This window comes from Crocodylus siamensis, chromosome 8 (assembly GCF_052110815.1).
Source record: "Crocodylus siamensis isolate JL-2025a chromosome 8, ASM5211081v1, whole genome shotgun sequence".
In the NCBI taxonomy this organism is placed as follows: domain Eukaryota; kingdom Metazoa; phylum Chordata; order Crocodylia; family Crocodylidae; genus Crocodylus; species Crocodylus siamensis.
In genome coordinates this window covers 62,440,813-62,463,952 of record NC_143402.1, presented here as the reverse complement: position 1 = coordinate 62,463,952, position 23,140 = coordinate 62,440,813, and the positions used below count along the sequence as shown (strand labels likewise).

Sequence of the window (23,140 nt, the reverse complement as noted above, 5' to 3'; positions counted from 1 at the left end):
TTTTTTTTTTTTTTGAAAGCCCAACTAGGCTCCCGTCTGCATCTTTATATTTTTAATACTTTTAACAACTATTAAGTCCTATCAATTATTATCATGATCAATTATTATTAGATCTCCATTAGGTACAAACAGAGATGCGAAGGCATCCTATTCTCTAAATTAGCACAGGGAGACAGCTGAGTAATAGGATTGATGATCAGAGATGGTTCAAATTCTGTTCTCAGTCACAGCTGTATACATCTATTGTGACCCCACTTACTTCAGTGGAGTTACTCCAGATAAACATTCATATAACTGAAGACAGAATGGGGTTCCTCTGATGCCAGGAACACTGGTTTCCTGGGCATGATTAATCTTTCCAAGTCAGGCATGCATTGTGTGTAGTATTGCACCAGCCAGAGGGGAGGGGATTCATGTTTGATTCTTTTAGGGCCCAGAAATCTTAAGGGTCATTCCAGCAAATCAAAACTGGTGAAGAAAAACTTGGTCATACTTACCTTGAGATGTGTGACAAGATTTTATTTATAGCTAGACAGATGCTCATTGTACACTGTATTACATTCAGGCTAGTGGTTTTAAATTTAAAGCAGTTATTACAGATGTTGCTATGCAGCCAGTGCAACATCCTGAATGCCTGTTATACCTCAAATGTAGTTTCAGTTATGATCTATTGTAGTTTGCTAATATATAACACTTATTTCAGTGAGAAGCATCTTTTTCAATAGTTAGCAGCCAGTGCTTATTAGAGACCAAACCCTTTCATACAGCCAACCTGCAAGTCAGGCAGCAGTGTGCAGCCATGACTTCAGCCTGGCTTCAAGCTGCTTTGTGGTCTAAGCAGCTTTCAGGCTGGTTCTGGCCTGTATGGTGGCAAAGGCCTGAAAATGCAGCCCTGGACTGACTTGGTTTTAGGGTGTCTCGAGTCTGTCCCATTTTCTATAGCTTTTTCTGCTCCTTATTATGTTCACAGAAGGATGGATGTGCATGTGATTTATGAGCGCCTATATTCCTTGGGATATGCTGTAATATGATCAGGAGTAGTCAATGTGGCGAGTACGAGGCGTTGTATTGACTTCAAAGTTCTGGTCCTGTGTATCTATGAACTGACAACAGTGGGGTAACAGATAGGACCAGCATAATGTATGGGTACAAAGTAATGTTGGAAACAGCACTGTGTATGAGCACACACTGAAAATACTGGGGCTAACCCTCAGTATATACACAAGAGAACTCCCAGAAAGAAATCTACCTAGTCAAATCCTGACCTTTACCCATAGGAGCCACAGTTGAGGCTATCAGACCCAAAGCAAAAGACCTATTGGGTAAAAGACTCTTTATTGATCTATGTAGGGTCCAGAGAGAGCCACAGGGTCAGTCTGTACCTAGCAGCCCCCGAAGAATCCCTATTATAGTCATTACATTTGGCTCCTGGGTTTTCTATACCATGAGGTTTATTATAGGAATGTTTCAAAAGCCTGAGTCAATGGGCCTTGCACGAGAATCCCCTTCCCAAGACCTGTGGGATGGAACTCTTAATTTTAAGCCACAGATCAGCTTCGGACTAGTTGAGCTGCTGGGACGACTATACGTTTATTTTGTAAAGGTGCATGGATGGTGGGATCCCCCACCTTCCATCTTCCAGATCTAGGATTTCTTCAAATGTAGCAAAAACTTGTTTTCTCCCCTGGGTGTGGAGCCCATCATGGTCTCTTCTGCCAGATACAGACTTTGGCCCTGTACATCTCAACTGTGTGATTAAGTAAGAGCTGCATAAGGACTCTGAGGGAAAATGACACACTCTGGATAATTGATTATCCAGCATAGCAAGTTAAATCATTGCAAACACATGGAAGGGCTAATGGGTCCATGTTTCCAGGAGGAGATGTTTGTGTATGTGTGTGAGACAGAGACATTTTATAGAAGCAGGACACTGGCTGCCATGATTCCCCTGTTTTACCTGTGGCAGGTTAGGGTGCTAGGTCTGTGTTGTATTAGTGTAGTCTTACGTCAAGTTTATCTTATGGTTTGTGTAGGATGGTTTGGATAGGGATGATTCTGCCTCAGGCAGGGGCTTGGACTAGCTGACCTCCGGAAGTCCCTTCCAGCCCTACTCTTCATGATTCTACACTTCTTCAGCATGAGAGTTGCTCTTCAGCCATCGTGTGACAGCAAGCACTACAGAAAATCCCAAAGTAGGGTCCTGGAAACTACATAATTCCCTTTACAGTCATCTTTTTGGGGGGTTTCCTGCATGGGGGAATCCTGTGATCCATACTGGTGCAAAGAAGAATGACTGAAGCCAAGAACTGGAAATGAATCATGTGAAATAGGCTCATGCAGCACAAGGTGCATGTGAGTCTAAGCTGTGAATGTTTCCAAACTCAAGACACTTAGATCTAGGGTGCTGGGTTGGCCCCTTGTCAGGGCTATCATAAAAGAGTGGAAACTATTTATCCTAACAGATTGTGAGCAGCTGTTTTAATGAACCAATCTGTACTGTGCAAACTTTAAATCATACCAAAATGAGACACACGTGTTTTATAAATATGTCAATATGAAGAATCAGAGAGTAAGACAGTCTGGATCCAGAAGGCTAATCTTCCTGCCTCATTCAGTTTAATAGTTTATATAATGGGAAGCGACTGTGTAGAAAATAACAGCATGGGGCTTCCCAGGGTGCAACCACAGTTCAAATTGAAGAGTGGGGAGAATTAGCCTCCTGGATCCACGTATCTTACTAATTCTGCATAACAGCATACTTACTGTATATACATAGACCATTTTTTTTGTGAGTCCAATGTGGGGCCCCCAGTCCATAAGGCCCATTACAAGGATGATTTTGCTGTGCATGTGCCTAGGATTCAGAAAGTTAGGGTTAAAACCATCATTGTTTCCCCAGCCCGACTCTCATAGCAGGTGATTACACATGAGCCTGAATCACTGGGTTCTATCATGAGTCAGATCCGACAGCGAATCTTGGAGGCAAACTTCCTATGGGTTTGTCTCAGTGGGAATTTGGCTGAGTGAGAATTGAGTACGGGCTTTAGGAACTGGCCGAGTCACAGTTATACATGAACCTGACTTCATATTTGAAATCAAAAGTCCAGTTTGAGTGCACACACACAAAATTCGTTTTTCTGGAACTCATAAAAACCATAAAAATCACTGTAGGAGCTGAAGTGCCTGGGAACACACACACACGCACCCCCCATGTACTCCCCAATTTATGCCAATTAAAACTAGGGGTCCTGCCCAAAGCTTGTTGAGAATTAACTTTGCTTATTAATTCAAACAACACGTTGCAGCCCTGCTGCTCTTGGGAGGGTTGTCATGGTTATCCTGTCCCAGCTGATGTCATCTCCCTTTGTAGAAGCAAATGCTTTTCAGCTGACCGGCTCTGGGTAGAGCTGTTTAAAATGCTACAGCACCCCGGGTAACTCAGTAGGGCCTCTGCTATCAGAGAATACATAAAAGATGTGAATTAGATGGCACCACTGAAGTTGCACAGGAATTGATGGGAAACAAGCATGGACATGCCAGCGTGGAGCAGTCCCCGAAGATTTTGTGGGTAAACAATGGTGGCACTGATGGGAGCAGAAGAGATTGGAATCAATAAGGAAGCTAACTGATGCTGTTGAATGGCTAGGAGGAGAAGGGCAGTTCAAAATAGGCAAAAGTATGGAAAAATGTACCAATAAGTTGTTTGCATTGTGACTTGGATATTTAAAACAAGGAGAAGTGCTGAGTGATAAATGACTTCTGGATGTTAAATGTCAGATTTAAGGATCCATGGCTGGCATATTTATGATCAGAGATTAAGCTGTACATGAATAATGGCGTTTTGCTATTAAGGAGCATTTCTTTATTTCAGGCCAAATGCTGACATCTATATTCATGTTCAGTAGCAACTTAATCCTTGGGTAGTTCCACTGAATCAGTGGAAGTGCCTGCGAAATATAACCCTACTTTCCAGAGGTCAAAGTATCAGACTATGACCCCTCCTCATTTTTAATTTGAAAAAGAAAAAAACTTGCTTGTAACTCACTGTATTGAGATATCGTGGAAGGCATGTTTTTCCAGTGGGGTTAAACGTGATTTAGATATTTATAAAGAAAAAAACTCCCATAATTGTGTTAGAGCAAATGAAAATGATAGTGCATATTAGATCACATGCTTCAGGGTGTTATCCTGTAATACACATTATGGAATATTATTCCACTTCCCTTTAAAGCAGCTGTATTGACACCTGTCAGACGACTAGGGTGGTGATAGGGTCTGTCTATTCCTTTCTTCTTAGGTTGTGTTATAAAGGGTAGAAAATCTGAGCAATTTTTCTTTGTTTGGGTAAGGTATGCTCTAGGCTTTAGGAGCGTTGGCATGAGGCATGGGATGCCTGGATAGGGGTGAAGGGAGGCTGTTGAGGGCACTCTGGTAGAGTGCATATTGTGTTGCTCTACAGGGGCTGAGAGATACAGAGTCCCAGGAGACAGACTGAAGGGTTAGCAGCCCTTGTTAGATGAGGGGGATTTAACGAGGTCTGAGGACTAAATGGAACTCATTAAGGCCTGAGGAATTATTTGTGTTGGTGATCTTGGAGGTGAGCTAGGGAAAACTGAAGAGCCAGAAAGGCTAGCAAAGTAGTACAATGGGCAAGTAGTTTCATGGTTAGTAGGGTTGGAAGGGGCCTGAGCAGATCATCAAGTCCGACCCCCTGCCATGGCAGGAAAGAGTACTGGGGTCAAACGACCCCAGCAAGGTGTCATGTAGGGGCTCATAATTTATCTTAAAAGGGATAGATATGAGTTAGCTCAGTGACGAGCAGAGTGGAGAAAGGCATCTGAGATGTCACTCTGGCTGAACAAAGGGCAGACTCCCAAATTAATATGTAAGTCCTAGATGTGGCAGGTAAGACCAGGGAGGCCCCTAGGATGCCAGGGTGAAGAGCAGGGCTGGGCTGAACAAAAGGAAGTGTCAGGCCAAGTGTTAGAACATCAAAACCTGCTACAGGCTGATTAATTTATGTTTCTTGCTACCCATGCACATTCACGTACACACTTTTCCCTTCCATATTATATGTGGTGATCTACTTTTCACAAAGCAAAGCTTCTTTATTAAGATTTTAATTTTTTTATTAGATTTGTTATTAGGATTCTATTTATAAAGGGTCTGAACTAACAGTCAGGGGACTCGCATCCTTCCTAAAGCATGAATAGATGTTAAAACATGTGGTAGCTGTGAATGGCATGCATTTATAGATGTTTGCATGCTATAGTTATAAACAACCCATTGACCTTTTGAATTCAGTAACAATAAGTAACAGTTTAAAACCATTTATTAAGAACGTCTACTAATCATGTATTCACCATTTTACAATTACTTATAAATGCAACCTGAATGTAAAGTGCAATTAAAAAGCTTTCTATGTAAAGGCTTTGTTCTTATATGATGGCTTCTGTGTACGATCTGCTCTGAACACAAAAGGTTAGGTTTGAGGTCTCAGTTACTATTTGGTAAATCAAGACCTCAGATTTTCAGTGGTATAAATGAGAGGAGGATCTGCAGTGTTTTTCATTTCCAATAGAACTGGAAACTTCATGCAGACTTGCTTTAGCAGGCTGGGACGTAGGAGTTTTCTCTGGCTGGCACAGAAACTAGACCTGACCCTAGAGGAAACATGATCACTTAGAAACATTCTGACCTCCTCGTACACATGCATGCACTCACACACACTGCTCTTACTTTTGGAAACACTGCCTTAGCAGAGGCCCAGCTGGCTGTAGTGGTTATTAACTTCTCTAGAAGAGATATTGTAATTTTTCTCTCTTCTTGGAGTCCCAGGATTCCCAAGGGCAAAAAATTGGTCTTTGAATATTTTGCCTTCAAATCAAGATCCTTATGGTCATGAAGGGGCTGCACAAGTGTAACTGTGGGCAGAAAAGGGCTATACATCAGGTATGTACCATCTATTCTTTTCAATGAAAGCTTAGTTTGCAGCCTTTTAGGTTCTCATATCTCTTCATATTGTTTTTAGGGGGAAAACAACCCTCAGCTGAGTTGTTGGATTGGCTGTCACTGAGAGAACGTTATGACACATGGACAAATCCTGATAGGGGCTGAATTGCTACAGCTTTTATGGGCTTCAGTGAGACTTAGGATGGGGCTTCACAGTTATACAAATGGATAAATGCCTGTGTGGCAACTGAGGTTTTTGTGCTTACTCAGGGGTTCCATGGTGTAATGGTTAGCACTCTGGACTCTGAATCCAGTGATCCGAGTTCAAATCTCGGTGGAACCTAAAGATTTTTGCCTCCATATTCCTGAACAGGGACCAGGACATTTCCCCCACTAGGAGTATGGACAGACCCAGGGGAGGCACTGCTATGCCTCAAGTCAGGGATGACCTAGCTAGGAAATTTTGTTGGAGGGGCTGGACGTATTTAAATCAGTAGGTCCAGATGCTTTTCACCTGAGAGTGCTGAGGGAATTGGCAGGGATCATAGCGGGGCCCCTGGCACGGCTCTATGAGTGCTCATGGGTCACTGGCTAGGTACCAGAGGATTGGAAAAGGGCCAGTGTGGTCCCCATTTACAAGAAGGGGAGAAAGGAGGACCCGGGTAACTATAGACTCGTTAGTCTCACCTTGGTCCTTGGGAAGACCTTTGAGAAAATTATCAAGGAGCACATCTGCAAGGGCCCAGCAGGGGAGGTAATGCTCAGGGGCAACCAACATGGGTTAATTGAGGGCAGATCCTGCTTTCCTTTTATGATCAGGTCACAAAGTCCGTGGACAAGGGTGTTGGGGTGGATGTCATCTTCCTGGACTTTAAGAAGGCCTCTGACACTGTTTCCCACCACATTCTCTCAAAAAAACTAGATGACTGCGGCACTGATGCCTACACAGTCAGATGGGTGGCAAATTGGCTAGATGGTCACACCCAGAGAGTGGTGGTGGACAGGTTGTCTTCGACCTGGAGGGATGTGGGCAGTGGAGTCCCCCAGGGCTCGGTCCTGGGTCCTGTACTGTTCAACATCTTTATCAGTGATCTGGATGTGGGTGTGGAAAGCACACTGTCCAAATTCACTGACGACACCAAGTTGTGGGGTGAGGTGGGCACGCTGGAAGGGAGGGACAGAATCCAGCTAGATCTAGACAGGTTACAGAGGTGGGCAGATAAGAATAGGATGGAATTCAAGGCAGACAAGTGCAAGGTGCTGCATCTAGCGAGAAGGAACCAGCAACACACCGATAGGCTGGGGAACACCCTTCTTGTCAACACGGTGGCAGAAAGGGATCTTGGAGTCACTGTTGACTCCAGGATGAACATGAGCCGCCAATGCGAGGATGCGGTCAGTATGGTTAACCGCATCTTGTCGTGCATCTACAGATGCATCAGAAGCAGGTCCAAGGAAGTGATCCTTCCCCTCTATGCGGTGCTGGCCAGGCCGCAGTTGGAGTACTGCATCCAGTTCTGGGCACCGTACTTCAGGAGGGATGTGGACAACATTGAGAGGGTCCAGAGGACGGCCACTTGCATGGTCAAGGGGCAGTGGGGCAGGCCCTACAAGGAGAAGCTAAAGGGCCTGAACCTATTCAGCCTCCACAAGAGAAGGCTGAGGGGGGATCTAGTGGTCAATTACAAACTTATCAGTGGGGACCAGCAGAAATTGGGAGAGGCTCTGTTCCCTTGGGCACCACCTGGGATTACTAGGAATAATGGCCACAAACTGTTAGAGAGAAGGTTCAGGCTGGACATCAGGGGACATTACTGTACAGTTAGGGCTGCCAGGCTCTGAAATGGGCTCCCAAGGGAGATGGTGCTCTCTCCTACCTTAGTGGTCTTCAAGAGGAGGCTGGAAAGATATTTGGCCGGGGTGTTATGACCCCGCACTCATTCCTGCCCGGGGCAGGGGGTCTGACCTGATGATCTGTTTAGGTCCCTTCTGACCCCAAGCACTACACTATGGAACTACGCAAAGGATTCTAGCACACACAAATGCCAGCACTAGCTATCATAATAACAATCTTAGGGGTTACCTAGCACTTTTCATACATACGTCTTGAAGCACTTTACAGGGGAAGTTAGTGCTATTTTCTCTTTTTTAGATGGGGAAACTGCAGTACCGAGTAATGGAGTGAATTGCCCTTGGTTGTTCAGCAAATCAGGAACAGAACCAGGAGCAGAACACTATCTCCAAAGCCCCAGTCCTGTTGTCTGTCCACTAAGCGACACAATGATTTCCCCTTTGGTTTTCCTTTTCCAACAGCAACAGAATCAGAAAATAGAATCAGAAAGAAGATCCCGCGTGTGCATAAAAGGAATTTCATTTGGCTTGCTCTCTTTTAATCATGACTCCAGTGAGACCTCGTCAAAGAGGGCTGAAACTGTCAGAAACATGACAAGGACTCAGTCCCACAGCCAAGGCTCAAGTAGAATGACCACTGATTATAATTGCCACTGACCAAGATTTTATCTAAGTAGGAACCATACATAGGGTCCTTACATAGTGCATGGTCCCAAGCTATATGTTAGTTTTCCTTGTGGCTAAAACAATGAGTGTAATTACTTCATGTGGCCAAGATGCCTCAAAGGAGGAAGATTGACTAATGAAATGGGAAAAGCATTTTTTTTCTCCAGGAGTCGCACTATATCATGAGGTAGGAAATTCTACAGCCAGACCGGACTTAATGCACCCGATCCCAACAAAATAGTTGAGATAATGGTCACCCCAGGCAGCCTTGAAAGAATTCCACCAATCACTTGGGGAAGCAAGGGGCAAAAAATCAGAAGGCCGTAATGCACAATGGCGCTAGTTTGAAACGCATAACCTGAGGGTCTGGCCTGGAGTCTGTGAGGCTTTCCTAACTTAAAAACTGAAATTTGTGCAACAATTTGGGCAAACGTTCCCTTTGATTTGAACTGAGCTCTCCCCTGATAGTGCTGGTTAGGGTTTTGTGGTAGCAGGACCAGTAGGTACTTTGTCTTGTCCTGAATTCCTACTTAAAATTGGTCCTTGTCCAGAAGAATATTCCCAACATCATTATTCTTTCACACTTGTACCTCAAAATAGAAGAGCACTCTGTTTGTGTTTGTTTTCATTCAGGTTGCCCCCTGCCCCTTCAAGTTGTATGCTTCTGAGATATATTAATATCTTGTTCTTGATCTTAGAATAGCCCTAGTATTTGTATATCTTTGGTGTTCTAGAGGGTCTTATTTCAGGAATGCAACTCTAAGTCCTGAAGTACAATATATCATAACACTAAGCTGGAGCCTGGTTACCCTTTGAAGAAGTTTAGCATAGCTAGTGGGTGGTGTAGCATTCTGTTTATTTTCTCTTCATAGTTTCATAGTTGTTAGGGGCTGGAAGGGACCTTACAGATCATTGGGTCCAGCCCCCCCTGCACATGGGCAGGAAAGACTGCTGAGATCAGATGTTCCCAGCAAGGTGGGCGTCCAGACGCTTTTTGAAGATTGCCAGGGTGGATGACCATACTGATCCCGGGGGGAGCCTGTTCCAAACCCTCAGCACTTGACTTGTAAAGAAGTTTTTTCTTACGTCTAACCTGAAGCAATCCTCAATCAGATTGTGCCCATTATTTCTTGTCCTCTCCTCCTTCTCTGCATTACCAAGATCCTTCAGAAAGGGCACCGACAGCCGTGCAGGCCTGCTTTATCTCACGGAGCTTTACATGAAGTGCCGTGAGTTAGAGTGCCCCTCCTGACCCAACAGCCTGTTGGGTCGTTGCGGGGTGGGGGGCAGATTGAGTTCCACTTTGGAGCTGATCGAGCCTGAGGATCCTGCCTGCAGCCTCTCTCTCGCTTAGACCTGCTCTCCCTCCTAGCTCCATTTCCTTACTAGAGATGAAGTCCTCCATCAAGACTGAAAAAAATGTTGTTACACATTTAGACTCTGCTGTGTTTTTGCCAGATTTTGGCCCAGGTTCAACAGAAAGGTGTAACTCCTCAGAGGGAATCTGGGCCCAGTTCAGTGTGAATTCAATGGTATCCAACTCATCTGGCCCCACAGGCCAGGTGAGTGACACAGGGCTCGCCTGGGAGCAGGATCCAGTGCACAGAGCCACATCATTTTGTCTGTGGGCTGTAGTTTGGTTCCAGCATTGTTAATTGATGTGGTTCCTGGTGCTATGGCAGCTGTTGCTCCTCCTGCTGCCACATCTCTGGCCTCATGGACCAGATGATACAGCTTTGCACTCTGGATCCCACCCATAAGGCTCCCCACAGGTCTGGACATTTAGTAGTAAGATGAGTGGTGCCAGCATTTAACATGGCCACTGCTTACTATACTGCCAAATTTCCAGACCCATGGAGAGCCCTGCAGGTTGGATGACAAGGCTTCACGGGCCATATCTTGATCACCTTTGCCTCTAAACTAATTCAACAGCCCTGACTATTGACTGAACATTGTTGTTTGTGTGGGCTTGAATTCAAACCCAAATCTGAGGAGTTTATGGAAACTGTGGTGACTGAGCACCTGAATACCACTCACATGTTTTGTGCCCTAGGCTTCTAATAACAGAAGTGTTACATTTCCATCGTAGGTCTGTTGTAGGGGGCACCTGTATGCTAGAAAATGGTTTGGGGTCACTAAGTATCAGACACCATTAATTTGGGCCTAGACTTCAATGGGTGACCTAGAGGCAAATATATCCTATTTTTAGCCCCTGCTCAGGCCAGGTCCTAGTGCCTGTATTCACTACTATGGGCCAGAAAGTGAACCTAATGTATTTTGGATCTGGTTTTCGGTTTGAAAAGCTCGTGTTTTTGGCTGCCCTTCATTTATTACCTCTTCAGACATAATATGTGATAGTTTCTATATTAACAGTGGACGCTGAAAATCCCAGCGGGGTTTTTCTTTCGTTCACCTAAAATATTTGGATAGATACAGTCTGTTACTTGGCATGGCTTTGCCTTCTTGAAATGGGGCTCCCTCTGCTCAGGCCATGTTCTTCCCATCAGGTTGCCTAATCTGTGCAACGTCTCCCCCCCTGCCCTGCAGCATGTGTCAAAGTGCTTCTTCTCTAAACTTTTCTGCTGATCCTCGTTGAATTACTGAGATATGTGGCCTGCATTCAGGTCTCCTGGGGGTTCTATTGAACTTGCCAAAGCATCTCCTCTTTCTGTGTCTGCCTTTCCTTAAGGAGGATCAAATGTACGTTCTCTTGACCTACTGCCTTGTTAATATGAGGATCCTTTAACCTTGTCATAAATGTTTCTGGTGTATGTTGCTACTTCTCAATTCTTGTTCATCCCTCTGAAGAAATTCAATCTACAACTTAGGCTAATCTCTTCTTTTCCTCTTTTGTACAAACATATACAGTGATCGCTGGAGAGTCCTGTCATTCTCTTCATAAACAGGCAGCCACTGAGTGTTCACTCTCTTGAAAACCATGGGGTTTGGGATGTTTTCCCATTTAAATGTCTTCTCAGCAGTATTGAACAATTTCAGTTAAGTTGCCTTTGTTCCTGTTCCTTAAAGACTGCAAGTGAATGTCTTGAAACTGAGGACTTAGGCCAGCTGCAGGCAAGAGAGTGCAGCTTGGAGGATACCTATTGATGCTAATTCCCAACTCTGCTACTGACCAGTCATGTGTATGTGGGTAAGTCACATCAGCTGTCTGTATCTTGTTTTCCCTTCCACCTCTTTATGTACCAGTATAGAGCGTGAACTCTTCAGGCTCTATTAAATGTTTATTAAATTGACTCTTATTAAATGTTTGTAACAGCACCTAGCACAACTAGGCCCTGACCTTGGCTGGTCCCTTTCGGAACCAGTACAATAAAATTTTGGTACAGTACAATAAAATCTTGTTTGACCAATCTCATTTCCTTCTACGACCAGGTGACCTATCACCTGGATGAGGGAGAAGAGATTGATGTCATATATCTTGACTTCAAAAAAGCCTTCAATCTGGTATCCCATGATCACCTCTTGGCCAAACTGGCCAGTTGTGGCCTTGGCTCCACCACGATCCACTGGCTGGGAAATTGGCTCTGTGGTCGGACCCAGAGGGTTGTAATTGATGGAAGTCACTCATCGTGGTGCCCTGTGACCACTGGGGTCCCTCAGACCACCAGGATCTGGGGGAACGTTTGTTCACCAGAGCGCCCCAAGGGATGACTAGGTCGAATGGTCATAAACTCCTGCAAAACCATTTCAGGCTGGACATAAGGAAGAATTTCTTTACTGTCCGAGCCCCCAAGGTCTGGAACAGTCTGCCAGCGGAGGTGGTTCAAGCACCCACATTGAACACCTTCAAGAGTAAATTGGATGCTTATCTTGCTGGGATCCTATGACCCCAGCTGACTTCCTGCCCTTTGGGCAGGGGGCTGGACTCGATGATCTCCCGAGGTCCCTTCCAGCCCTGATGTCTATGAAATCTATGAAATCTATGAAATTAATAATACAAATAATTAATCTGTAGAACAATCTTTCCACACCCTGCTCAGGCAGTGCTCCTTACTCTCATCTGGCAGCATAGCCAACTTCAAACTATTCAAGTGCCTCACATTTCTGGCTTTCCCTACCTGGCACTGTTGTGTTAACCTTCCGGGGCATGGGAAAGCATCGCTATGGCCATTTGTCTATTTGATCTGATTTTCTTCATTACTTACTTGCTGTAAAATAATTTTTTCAAGTCCTCTTAGCTATTTTGATTTTATAATGTTTTTTGGGGCTTGGAGAAATAGACTCTGGCCTACCCCTTAGATGTGAGTTGAATAGGACTATTTGCCTCAGTAAGTTACTCATATTCATGTTCGTTTTCATTTCAGCAGTGCCCAAAAGGCCCCAAATGTTGGCACCCCACCAGGTATCTGTTTGGTAGCCTATGTAAAGCAGGTTTAGTGAGGTGCAGTACAGCGCTTTCAGCATCACCACAGTTAGCATTTGTTAGCTACCTTCTTGGCAGGCTAGTCAGAACAGTCAAGCACTGAATTATCCATAGAAACTGAATTCCACATTCACTCCTAGGAGTGGTGTGAGTAGGTTGAGGCATCAGGACATGGATGTGCAGTGCAGTTATTGCTATCTTGATAAACCCATGGCCTCATACTCCAGGGGTGTCAGGCCTACACCATGCAAGCACTAAGTGCACTGAAAGCAAGAATTATGGGCCAGGTTCTCAACTGGTGTAAAGTGATATAGCTATACTGAAATAAAAAATGAAATTCCTTTCCTTTCAGTAGATTATATTACATTACACCAGCTGAAAACCATCTGGCTCTTTGAATTCTAAAATGTATCACTCACAATTGCTGAGGACATTTTTCACTGGATTAGCATTTAAATTATAGGCAGGTCTCTTTGACAATGAACCATAACAGGGTTACTTTTAGTGGGCTTTACATTCCTTCATTTTTATTTTTTCTCTTTTAAGAAGCTTCAAGTTTAACTTTAAATCTACACTTTGGCACTAGAGGCCAACACACATCTTAGACGTCTATGCCAAATTGAATGTGCCTGATCTTGTCTGATCTCAGAAGCTTGAGTCTGGCTAATATGTGAATATGAAACCACTTGGGAATCCTGGTTGCCTTAAACACAAGCTAAGGAATCATGGCTGAGCACTTGGTAGATATTTGACCACTAAAACTGAAAGAGTGGAAAGCTTAATTTAGCCATGTTGCTGTCAAAATAATGGATAGGAATCCCAGAAAGACTCCATTAGCCTAGATGGTGACACTGTATACAGTTCTTTTCCAGGCATTCTCAAGCAGATGAACAATTTCAGACATCAAAGATTGGGACTCTTAAGCATGGCTGTGATGTTAGTGAAAAAATTCACAAATAAATAATAATTGGTAAATATTGTTTGTTGCAGGTCAGTAGTTGCAGTTTGTTTGTATCAACCAGCAAAGGGAGCAAAAAAGTTCTTGACATTTTTACCATGAGCTTGTCTTACCCTAGGATCACATCCAAGGAGAATACTGGTCCTTCTCATCCATCTCTCTTTCACAGGAACCAGAAATTTCAAAGGAAGAGGAAAGAAACCTAACAACTACAAAGTCACTTACACAGAGAGGAAGTTTCAAGTAGAGGTCAGTGTATGGCTTGAAGCTGGGCAAATTCAAACCTGCATGCATTTTTATCCCTAATGTGAATCCCAGTATTTTTCTGTACAAACATGGAAACTCTTCTGGAATCTTGCCAACCAATTAATATCAGTGAAGCATGTGGCAGTGAGCACCCAAGAGTCACAATCTGCTTTGTGAAAATATTTAATCTATTATGATGGCACTGGTGCATGAGTGCACCAATAAGGATTTTCCATGCATGTTAGTCAACCTTTAGGCTTGGGATAGAAATTACACATAAACCGGTATAAGTGATCGGAAACCAGTTCAAATCTGTAACACAACAGAAATTCAGTGCACATAAACCGCTTTCAAAATGGCCAAAACTGGTTTAAGATAAACCTAGATTTCATAGATTTCATAGACATTAGGGCTGGAAGGGACCTCGGGAGATCATCGAGTCCAGCCCCCTGCCCAAAGGGCAGGAAGTCAGCTGGGGTCATAGGATCCCAGCAAGATAAGCATCCAATTTACTTTTGAAGGTGTTCAATGTGGGTGCTTGAACCACCTCCGCTGGCAGACTGTTCCAGACCTTGGGGGCTCGGACAGTAAAGAAATTCTTGCTTATGTCCAGCCTGAAACGGTTTTGCAGGAGTTTGTGACCGTTTGACTTAGTCATCCCTTGGGGCGCTCTGGTGAACAAACGTTCCCCCAGATCCTGGTGGTCACCCCTGATAAACTTATAGGTGGCCACCAGATCACCCCTGAGCCTACGCTTTTCCAGGCTAAAGAGTCCCATGTCTCTCAGCCTATCATCGTAAAATCTGTTTTCCTGACCTCTGATCACGCACGTGGCTGGGTATAGTATCAGGTTTTACTGATTTAGATTAAAACAGTATATTGAACTTCTGTCCCAGATCCCCTCCAGATTTAAGTTCACTCACACTTCCCCAGCATCCCAGGATGCTTTGCAGGGCAGGTGGGCTAGCCTTGGCTCACGCTGTCTTCTCCACCCCAGCAGGATGGCATGCTCTAGTGCCCCCTGGCTTCTGGCCTGGGCCGCAGCAGGCATGTGGCTGCATTTCCAGCAGCTTAAACTAACAGGTGAAAATTGAATCAATTCAGTGTTGGGCTTTTTGCCTGTCTGTACTTAGTCTTAAGTCTTAGTTTGTTGATGGAAATTTGGCTCACACCAAAAGAGGCTAGTATTACAGCAACATATGGCACAGAGACTGTTTATATGAATATACAGGGTGCCCAACTACTCAAACTATTTTTTTGTAGTTGCAGGGTTTGCTGTAATTGGCATCTGTGCTACATGCAAATTGCTAACAGTGATGAAAGAACATTTTTTCTGTGACTTCTTTGGGGTAGGGACTGTTCATTTAATCTGTTTGTATAACATCTTGCACAAGAGAGGTTGGGTTATGTCTGGAGTTTATGGTAACACAAATAATAACAATTTGTTGCTGAATGTTGACAGCACTAGGACTGGGGCGGGGCTACAGGTCAAACTTGACTTGCTAGTAACACCAAGCATTTAAAGATAAAGAGACTGAGATAAATTAATGGTTCTCCAGACACGCAGTTATCAAAGCAGCTCATGCATTGCTATTTATGTTGCAACTGGCTCGCCATAGCGCAACCGTTGCAGCACACTCTGCACCACCCACTGCCCTCCATTGGCTGCAGGATCTCCACTGATGTCAGTGGAAGTATTCAAACCTGGTTTATGAGCATCATATGGCCAAAGGTCCTTGGCGAGCACAACTCAGAGAAACAGCATTGACAAAACACCCTTCCAGATACCCAGAAATCTTCAAGAGGAGACTAGATAGTTACCTTGCTGGGGTCACCTGACTCCCAGTTATCTTTCCTGCTTGGTGCAGGGGGCTGGACCTGATGATCTTCCAAGGTCCCTTCTGGCCTTACAATCTATGAATCCATGAAATGGGTGGAAAAAAAAGGCAGGAAGCTGAGAGCTCTTGCTGTATCATCTTGGCTCTGCCTGCGTACGTCTGTGATTCTACACTGACAACTTATGGTTTTAAGCTGCAGTCCACAGAGAAGAGCAGAGAGGATGTAGAAGTGAACTGGGATAGAACTTAGCCTTGGGACTCAGTTCTGGTACCATTATGAAGGATGCAGCCTGCCTTCTCTTCACTGTTGTGGATAGGCTGGGTGTGGCCATGGCCCTGCCTCTCAAGAGGATGGTGCCCTGATAGGAGTCAGCCAAGAGAAATGCTTCCTTTGTTCTGCATTGGCTTGTGGCAGTGCCAGAAGGGCCAGGGAATCAACTCCTTGAAGCATCTCTTAATGTGACAGAGCAAAGCATGTCTGATTCCCTCTTCAAGGCACCATTCCTCTTACAGGCAGCTACAGAAAGACGCAAACCACAGAATACATTAATTATCTTCAGCTGCATCTCCAGCGGTATTTCACCCCACAATGTTTTCTTGCTATCATTGGCAGTGAGATGCAGACAGGATGAAGGCAGAACAACAGAAAATGGGCTGTCAGAAGACATGCACAAGAATAGAAGGGGGAATGGGAGTGATGAACAGAGACTTCCTACACATGTTTACAAGGGAAGACATTGATACCCACCATCCTCGGTGACTCCAGGGTCACTGACATAGAGGTATTAGATAAGAGAGAGCCTGGTGTGCTAACTGAGCTCTAAGAAGAAATTTCTACTGGGGGAAGTCATGGACTAGAAGAATGATCCTGCAAACTCTCACTGCAGCATGCCGGACTTGCTAACTTGAGCAGTCCCGTTGCTTTCGATAGCAGCTTACTATCGAAGTGGTGATGTGGGAGGAGCAATGTAATGGGACACAAAGCTAAGGTGCTGCCTGCCTGTCAGAGGAAAGTGCTGTGAGCAGCGAATGGAGCTGTGCTTTCTACTGCTTCAGTATGATGATCCCTAAACTCTGCAGTTAACATTGAATAGAAAGCAGAGGAGATGTGATTTTTGAATGTGCTTTTCCGTTACAAAACCAATCCTTACCACGTTCACTCGATCAGCTCTTGGGAGATGAGTCTTCGAAGGCACTGCTCTTGGGATTGAGCAGTGAGCTATTCCAGGCAGAAATTGCATGCGGGCTCTAGGACTCAAGTCTATGCCAAGCAGAGCTGTTAATAAAAGGGAGCCAAGTCTAGTCACTACTCAGGCTGTTACAGGCAGCAGGTATGAGGGCTGGAAATGAGCTACAGAGGCCTGAAGGAAGATTTCCCCAGTTCCTGGGCTTCACAGGGCTGACTTACAGAACTGAGCAAACACATAGGACTGCAGCCACTCTGGCTTCTGCTGCTAGAAACCCAGACAGAAAATGGTCAGGCTCCTCTGTCACAAGTGAAGGCAAAGAGCTGTCTGGGTTAGTAGCAACTAGAGCCCTCCTCATATTAGGTGGTGTGCAAACTACAGCAAGTCAGCTGCTGTCCCAAAGAGCTTCCAATCTAGATGACACAGACCAAGAAAGCAGCATTATCTTTGTTTTACCACTGGGGAGTTGAGGCCCAGAGAAACTACATGATTTGGCTATGCTCACATGGGGCATTGTGATAGAAGAGGGAACTGAAGCTAGTTCCCCTGAGCCTGAGCTTGGTGGTTTGGAAAGACATCTTGCTTTTTCCTATAGGTAGCTACACAAAACTGCAGTTTATAAAATCTGCAGTCCAAACAATGAACCCAGCTGCAGTTGCTCACCCAAACTTTCAATTTAGCCAAAGTTCCTTGAAGGATTTGTTGGATTTTTCCAAACCTTCTGGGAGAACATGGGCCCGATTTCTGTGCAAGTCCTCAGACTAGTGATGGCTTTGTCCAGGAGCTGGGGGAAATCTTCAACTGGTCTCTGGGGTCCTAGCAACCTCAACAGTGAGCTATGACACTTAGAAAGTAATGGAACTGTGCCCACGTGCACCACACAAGGAGCTGCGCCAATGTGTTTGAGAAGATATGAAAAAGGAAAAACAAGTAAAAGGGAAACTGATGAAAAGCATGAGTCAGAGTTGCAGTGATTCAATATTTTTGTAATATTTAAAAAAAAATCACCCTCCCTCTTATTTATAATGTAGCTCCTTAAGTGAAGACTTGGAAATCAGTGAACTTTACCAGGGGCATGGTAGCTGACAGGCTTGAATACAAAAAAAGGAAGACCATTTTTCAGCTCAAAGGAACTGGTTGCATGGCTGGATTAACAGCCTTCTATAACCTGCTGCGGAAATGTATTTGCTTTGGCTGCTGAGCAATCTAAACACTCCACCAAGGGACTCTGCTCCACAGCGCATTGTGGATTTATCTCCATTTGTTTCAAAGCGATGTCAGAATCACAGCCAGCAGCTCCTCTGGCATAATCTCCTCTCCATCTGTACTAATAAGGAGTGAGTTCACCTGGGTCCACAGGGTCTGAACAAGGTGTTATGCATCACTTAAGTCTCATGTAAGGCCAAAGGCCCCAGTTATGCAAAGGCTTACACACACACAACTTTAAGCAAAGGGATAGTTATATACAGATCCACAAGACAGAAGAAGGAACTTAACCCAGGTTTTGCACATCCTGCATTCATGTTCTAGCTATTGAACTATCAGATAAAAGGGGATGGGGTTCTCCTCCTCCAGTCATGATTAAAAAAAAAAAAAAAGGCAGGGGGGCTAGATGCTTAATTCTGTGAATCCTAGTTTGAGGAAGGCTCCTCAGTACAACCAAAGCAAGATGCCTTGGTTATGGAGAGGAGATCGAGATAGGCTTAAGATGCAGTCCCTTTTTAGCTTTTGTGTTGGCCATCATAGGTGACTATTCATTTGGCATGCTGGTTGTTGTAGATCCCATTCTCAGGCCCACAACTTTCCCCACTCACCATACTAGGAGCTTTGGGGTCAAACTTGGATTTTGTGAATTCAATTTGCAGCCAGGTGCCTGCAATTTAAGTGCTGCCATGCCCACCATTGTGGTGCCCAGCTTCTCCTTGAAGATCTAACTCTATGATTTCATTGGGATGCAATGTAGCATTTCCGGTAGAGCACATGTGGATCTGATCTAAATAATCACAGTCTCATTGCTAAAATCACCCCCAGGAACAGGAACCCAGTTGTGGTAAATCTGCTATGGGAGGGTGTGTGGGGAAAGGGAGAAGAAATACAGCAGCATAAAGAGGAGGCAACTTTTCCAGGTTAAGTTGTGGGGGTGGAAAGGAGCCCTGGGTGAGCAAGAACTCCTGATTAAACTTATGATGCCCTCTTCTGAAACGATCCAGAATTATAGGAAGCTGCTAGATATGCCATTACCTTCACTTGGGTTGAATCCTTCTGTAGCACATAAGGCACCCCCTATTTTTCTGAACCCAGCATGGCTGTATGACTGCCTGTGTGTCTGCTCCAAAGTACATCTCCATCCCAGGAGGATCATGCCTGCTTACAAAGTGTGACCATTTGATCAACCTCTAAAGAAACCCTGGCTGACCAAACCATCCCAGCAAAGCTAAGCAGTCCTCTGGTTGTCTTTCTTTTCTCAGTATCATGTCTTTGATTATTTTTATACATGGTTAAATATGGGTTCTTGCCCAGTCTCCAACATATAGCTTGTGAGCAATGTGTTACCTGCAAGACGGTTCAGGCCTGCTGGCAGTCTCATACTGAGGTTCATAGGGAGAGTAGTTCACAATGTTGCCTCTGGCATGCTACTCACTCAACAGTGCTGCCCAGCAGAGGGTGTGGACAGGAGCCTATTAAAGCAATGGTGGGTGAGGCAGTACTTGCTGCCTGCCCTTTAGGGTAAGAGGAAAGCTCATGCTGTGTGTGGGGTGGTTGTTGTTGTCTGGCCTGTTTGCAGCAGTCCAAGACAAATGAGGATGCCTCCTTGCTCGCCCTCTCCCCGGGATGCACAGTGCATGACTCAGAGCAGGAGATCAGACTGGACAAAATGCCAGATTAATTATTTAACTTTGTCCACTTGGTAAAAACATTATTGTTTTGGTGGGAGGCCATGTTTGCACAGAGAAAACCTTTGAGAAAACAAAACAAAACAGCTGTCCTGACCTTGTTCCCCTTCAGGTTTGGGCCAGAACTGCTGAGTCATCAAAAGCACAGGTGCAGCTGAAACGCCTCTCTCCAGAGCGCGCACAGCTTGGCTGGGGTTACAGTTTATTCCCTCATCCTTTGCTTGGTTAGAAGTAGGAGCAAGCCCGTTTGAATGCCCTGGTGTGCTCTGCAAATCTGATTTCAGGCTTAAATGGTTGCTCATGCAAATTGGTGCAGGTCCAGTAGTTTCAATAGAGCCATTGGATTCAAATGAGGCTGCAACCATTTACATCAGCAGAGAGCTTGGGCCTGTGCCTTTCTGCATTTTCTGTACCAAAAGAAGTGGTTTTTGTAAGACCCCTAATTATTTAGTGGTCCACTGGAACCTGGAAGCCTTATTCATTCTGTCTTTCTTTATAAATGAAAGAGGAAAGTGAAGTACTTTTGAGTTGGATTACTTCTAGGTTTTGCTTACTGTGCTGACATCCAATTTTCTGTCTTGCTTCTGCACTCATCCACAAAGTCAATGTAGCATTGCCAGCTCTCATGATTATGTCACAGATCCCTTGATCCTTGATGATTTTCTTAATGCCACAGCTCCTTTAGGCATGTGATTAGAAGGGATTGCAGCTTTTGTTACAAAAAATTGCTTCTAGCCGTCAGAGTTGTGGAGAAAACCTTGAAAATGTATCCCAGCGACACCCCAAAGACCCAAATACATGAAGGCAAATAACAACAAACTCCAATATACATCTTTATACATCTTTCAAGCCAATCCAATGATTTGGGGAAATAAGTTTTCTTTGGATACTAAGAGCTGGCACTCAAGTCAGTGATCCTGGTTCTGATCTTGTTTACACCAGAGTGAACCTGTAGTAACTCCACAGGAATTAACTGGAATAAGTAACATAAAAATATGGCATGCATTCTTACATCTGAGTAAATATGGAATAACATTGCTTATGGCCGTGTACAGCAGGGCAGAGTGGCTTAGTGTGAAACCTGTGCCGCTTAAGTCACGGATGAACTTGGCCAAGACAACTGAGTGGAAGATCATGTTCATTGAGAGTTGCGCCCATGTGCCTGAGAGTAGATTTAGTAAGCTAGTACTGCAACTAGTTTGTAAACAGTGAGGAAGAGCAGAACAGCTGCAGTAAGAATCATTGGCTTTCCTTTGTGAATACCAAGGCATGTCAGGAGTTAAGGGATAGGAAATCCCATTCTGCCATTGTGTCAAGGATTCTGATAGATGTCTACTCCATTCACTGTCTAATTGTTGGGTCTCTGTCCTGCATAAGAACCACTTCCAATTGGCACTTGTGGAAACCTCTTAAAGACACAATTTCCCACAGTACTGTGTAAGATGGTTCACTGGGTGAGGGACAGAAGTTACACATGAACCAATTTAAGTGATCAGAAACTGGTTTAAACCTGTAACAGAACAGACGTTCAGTGCACACAAACCAGTTTGAAGATGGCTGAAACTGATTTGAGATAAACTTGGTTGAATGTAGTATCAGACTTCACTGATTGAGCTCAAATCAGTTTATGCAACTTCTGTCCCTGACCCCTTCCTGGTTTAAGTTAAACCACGGTCCCTCAGCATCCCAGTGTGCTCTGGAGCCAGAGTTGGGGTGAGGGCATAGCCAGATGCCGGCCCCCCTAAGGCGAAGGTGGTAGGGAAGAGGTTTATTCCCCCTACCTCCCCTGTCCCACCAGCATGACCCTACCAGGCATTTCTCGGCTCGCTGCTCCAGCGGCAGGGGTGTGGCCAACCCTGGCAGTAGCCTTAAGAGAACTGGCCAGGGAATGGTTTAATTCCCTCCTCCCTGCCCCACCAGCATGGGCCTGGCCCAGGGTCTGCCTGGTGCTCCCCCCTCTTTGCTGCAGCAGTGGGGGTGGGGGATGTGACTAGACTCTGGCTGGCATGGCCCCCTGAGGCAGAAGGGGGGTTTATTCCCCCCTCCTCCCCTTGGGGACCATGGCTAGGGTCTGCCAGCCTTGACTGCTGCCTCCACCGATTGCTCCCTGTGCAGGGTGAGTGGCAGAATAAGCTCCCTCCCTGCCCGCTCCACAAGATGCTTGAGGGACAGGGGGAAATAACCCCCCTTGCCTAAGGGGGCCATGCCCCTGCCCCTGCCGCTGGAGCGGTGAGGGGGCAGGCACCTCGATAAGGGCAGCAGCCCTTGTTATGTCTTCCTGGGAGTGCAAGCCTCTTCCTGGCGGCGGGGTGGGCTGTGCTGCAGGCAGGAGTGGGGTGGGCAGAGCTGCTACAGGCTGCATGGGGCAAGTGGCAGTGGCACTAGGGGAGGCTTGGGGGGCTATGGCCATCCCTCCATGAAGCTAAAACTGGCCAGAGTGAGCAGGCAATACCACTCTGATTGTATTTTCAAAGATCTGCGTCTGCAGAAATCAGGGTACTACAGCCAGGTGTCTTAAATAAGATAATGAGTTGGAGCATTGCATAAGCAAATTCAGGCTGATTTTCTTTGTATAAAATGTGGAATCAGCTGCCAGAGACAATCACCAATAAAGCAGGCTATTAAATCAGTTTAATGGGGAGCAGGATATAATTTTGGAGGAGAAAGAAACCAGGAGGTCCAGCTGTGAGCTAGAATTTTTTGCAGTTGAGATGAAGTAATGTGATCAAAAAAATGTACCTCTGCAAATGATGTCTGATATTGGGTCTCTTCAAGGGCTTTCTTCCCCTGGCTCTGGAGTTGAAACGTTTTTTATAGTTACGCAGTCAGCCTGCAGAACCTGTTCATGAGAGTTACACCCATGTGCTTGACAGTAGATTTAGTAAGTTAGTGCTGATTGCCCTGTTTTCCTTCTGCTTTCTACCTCATCTCTATTGACAGCAGTAAATGGGAGAGATCTGGGGTACGACTTCAGGGTCCTTTGATCAACCTGGAGCAGGATTTCCACTGACAGAGGAAGTGGGGAGTGCAGAATGTCTCATGAATCAGTGATCACACTTTATCTGGACACTGAGATGAACATGCCTGAGACAGACCAGAACACAGCTGAATTTATACTGCAGTGGTTCTTTTTTATACTACTTAACTAGGCAGTCAAGAATGGGAAG

At 45.0% G+C, this 23,140-nt stretch overlaps 1 long non-coding RNA gene and 1 other non-coding gene across 2 annotated transcripts; both read left to right on the top strand.

The window, feature by feature from the left end:
* Nucleotides 1–5,805: 5,805 nt before the first annotated feature.
* On the top strand, nt 5,806–17,929 carry LOC149858844 (uncharacterized). The gene is made up of 4 exons (XR_016443832.1): nt 5,806–5,952; nt 11,497–11,617; nt 13,978–14,057; nt 16,506–17,929. It is a non-coding gene; the product is annotated as an uncharacterized LOC149858844 (long non-coding RNA).
* TRNAQ-CUG (transfer RNA glutamine (anticodon CUG)) lies at nt 6,224–6,295 on the top strand. Its single transcript has one exon. It is a non-coding gene; the product is annotated as a tRNA-Gln (tRNA).
* Nucleotides 17,930–23,140: the final 5,211 nt, after the last annotated feature.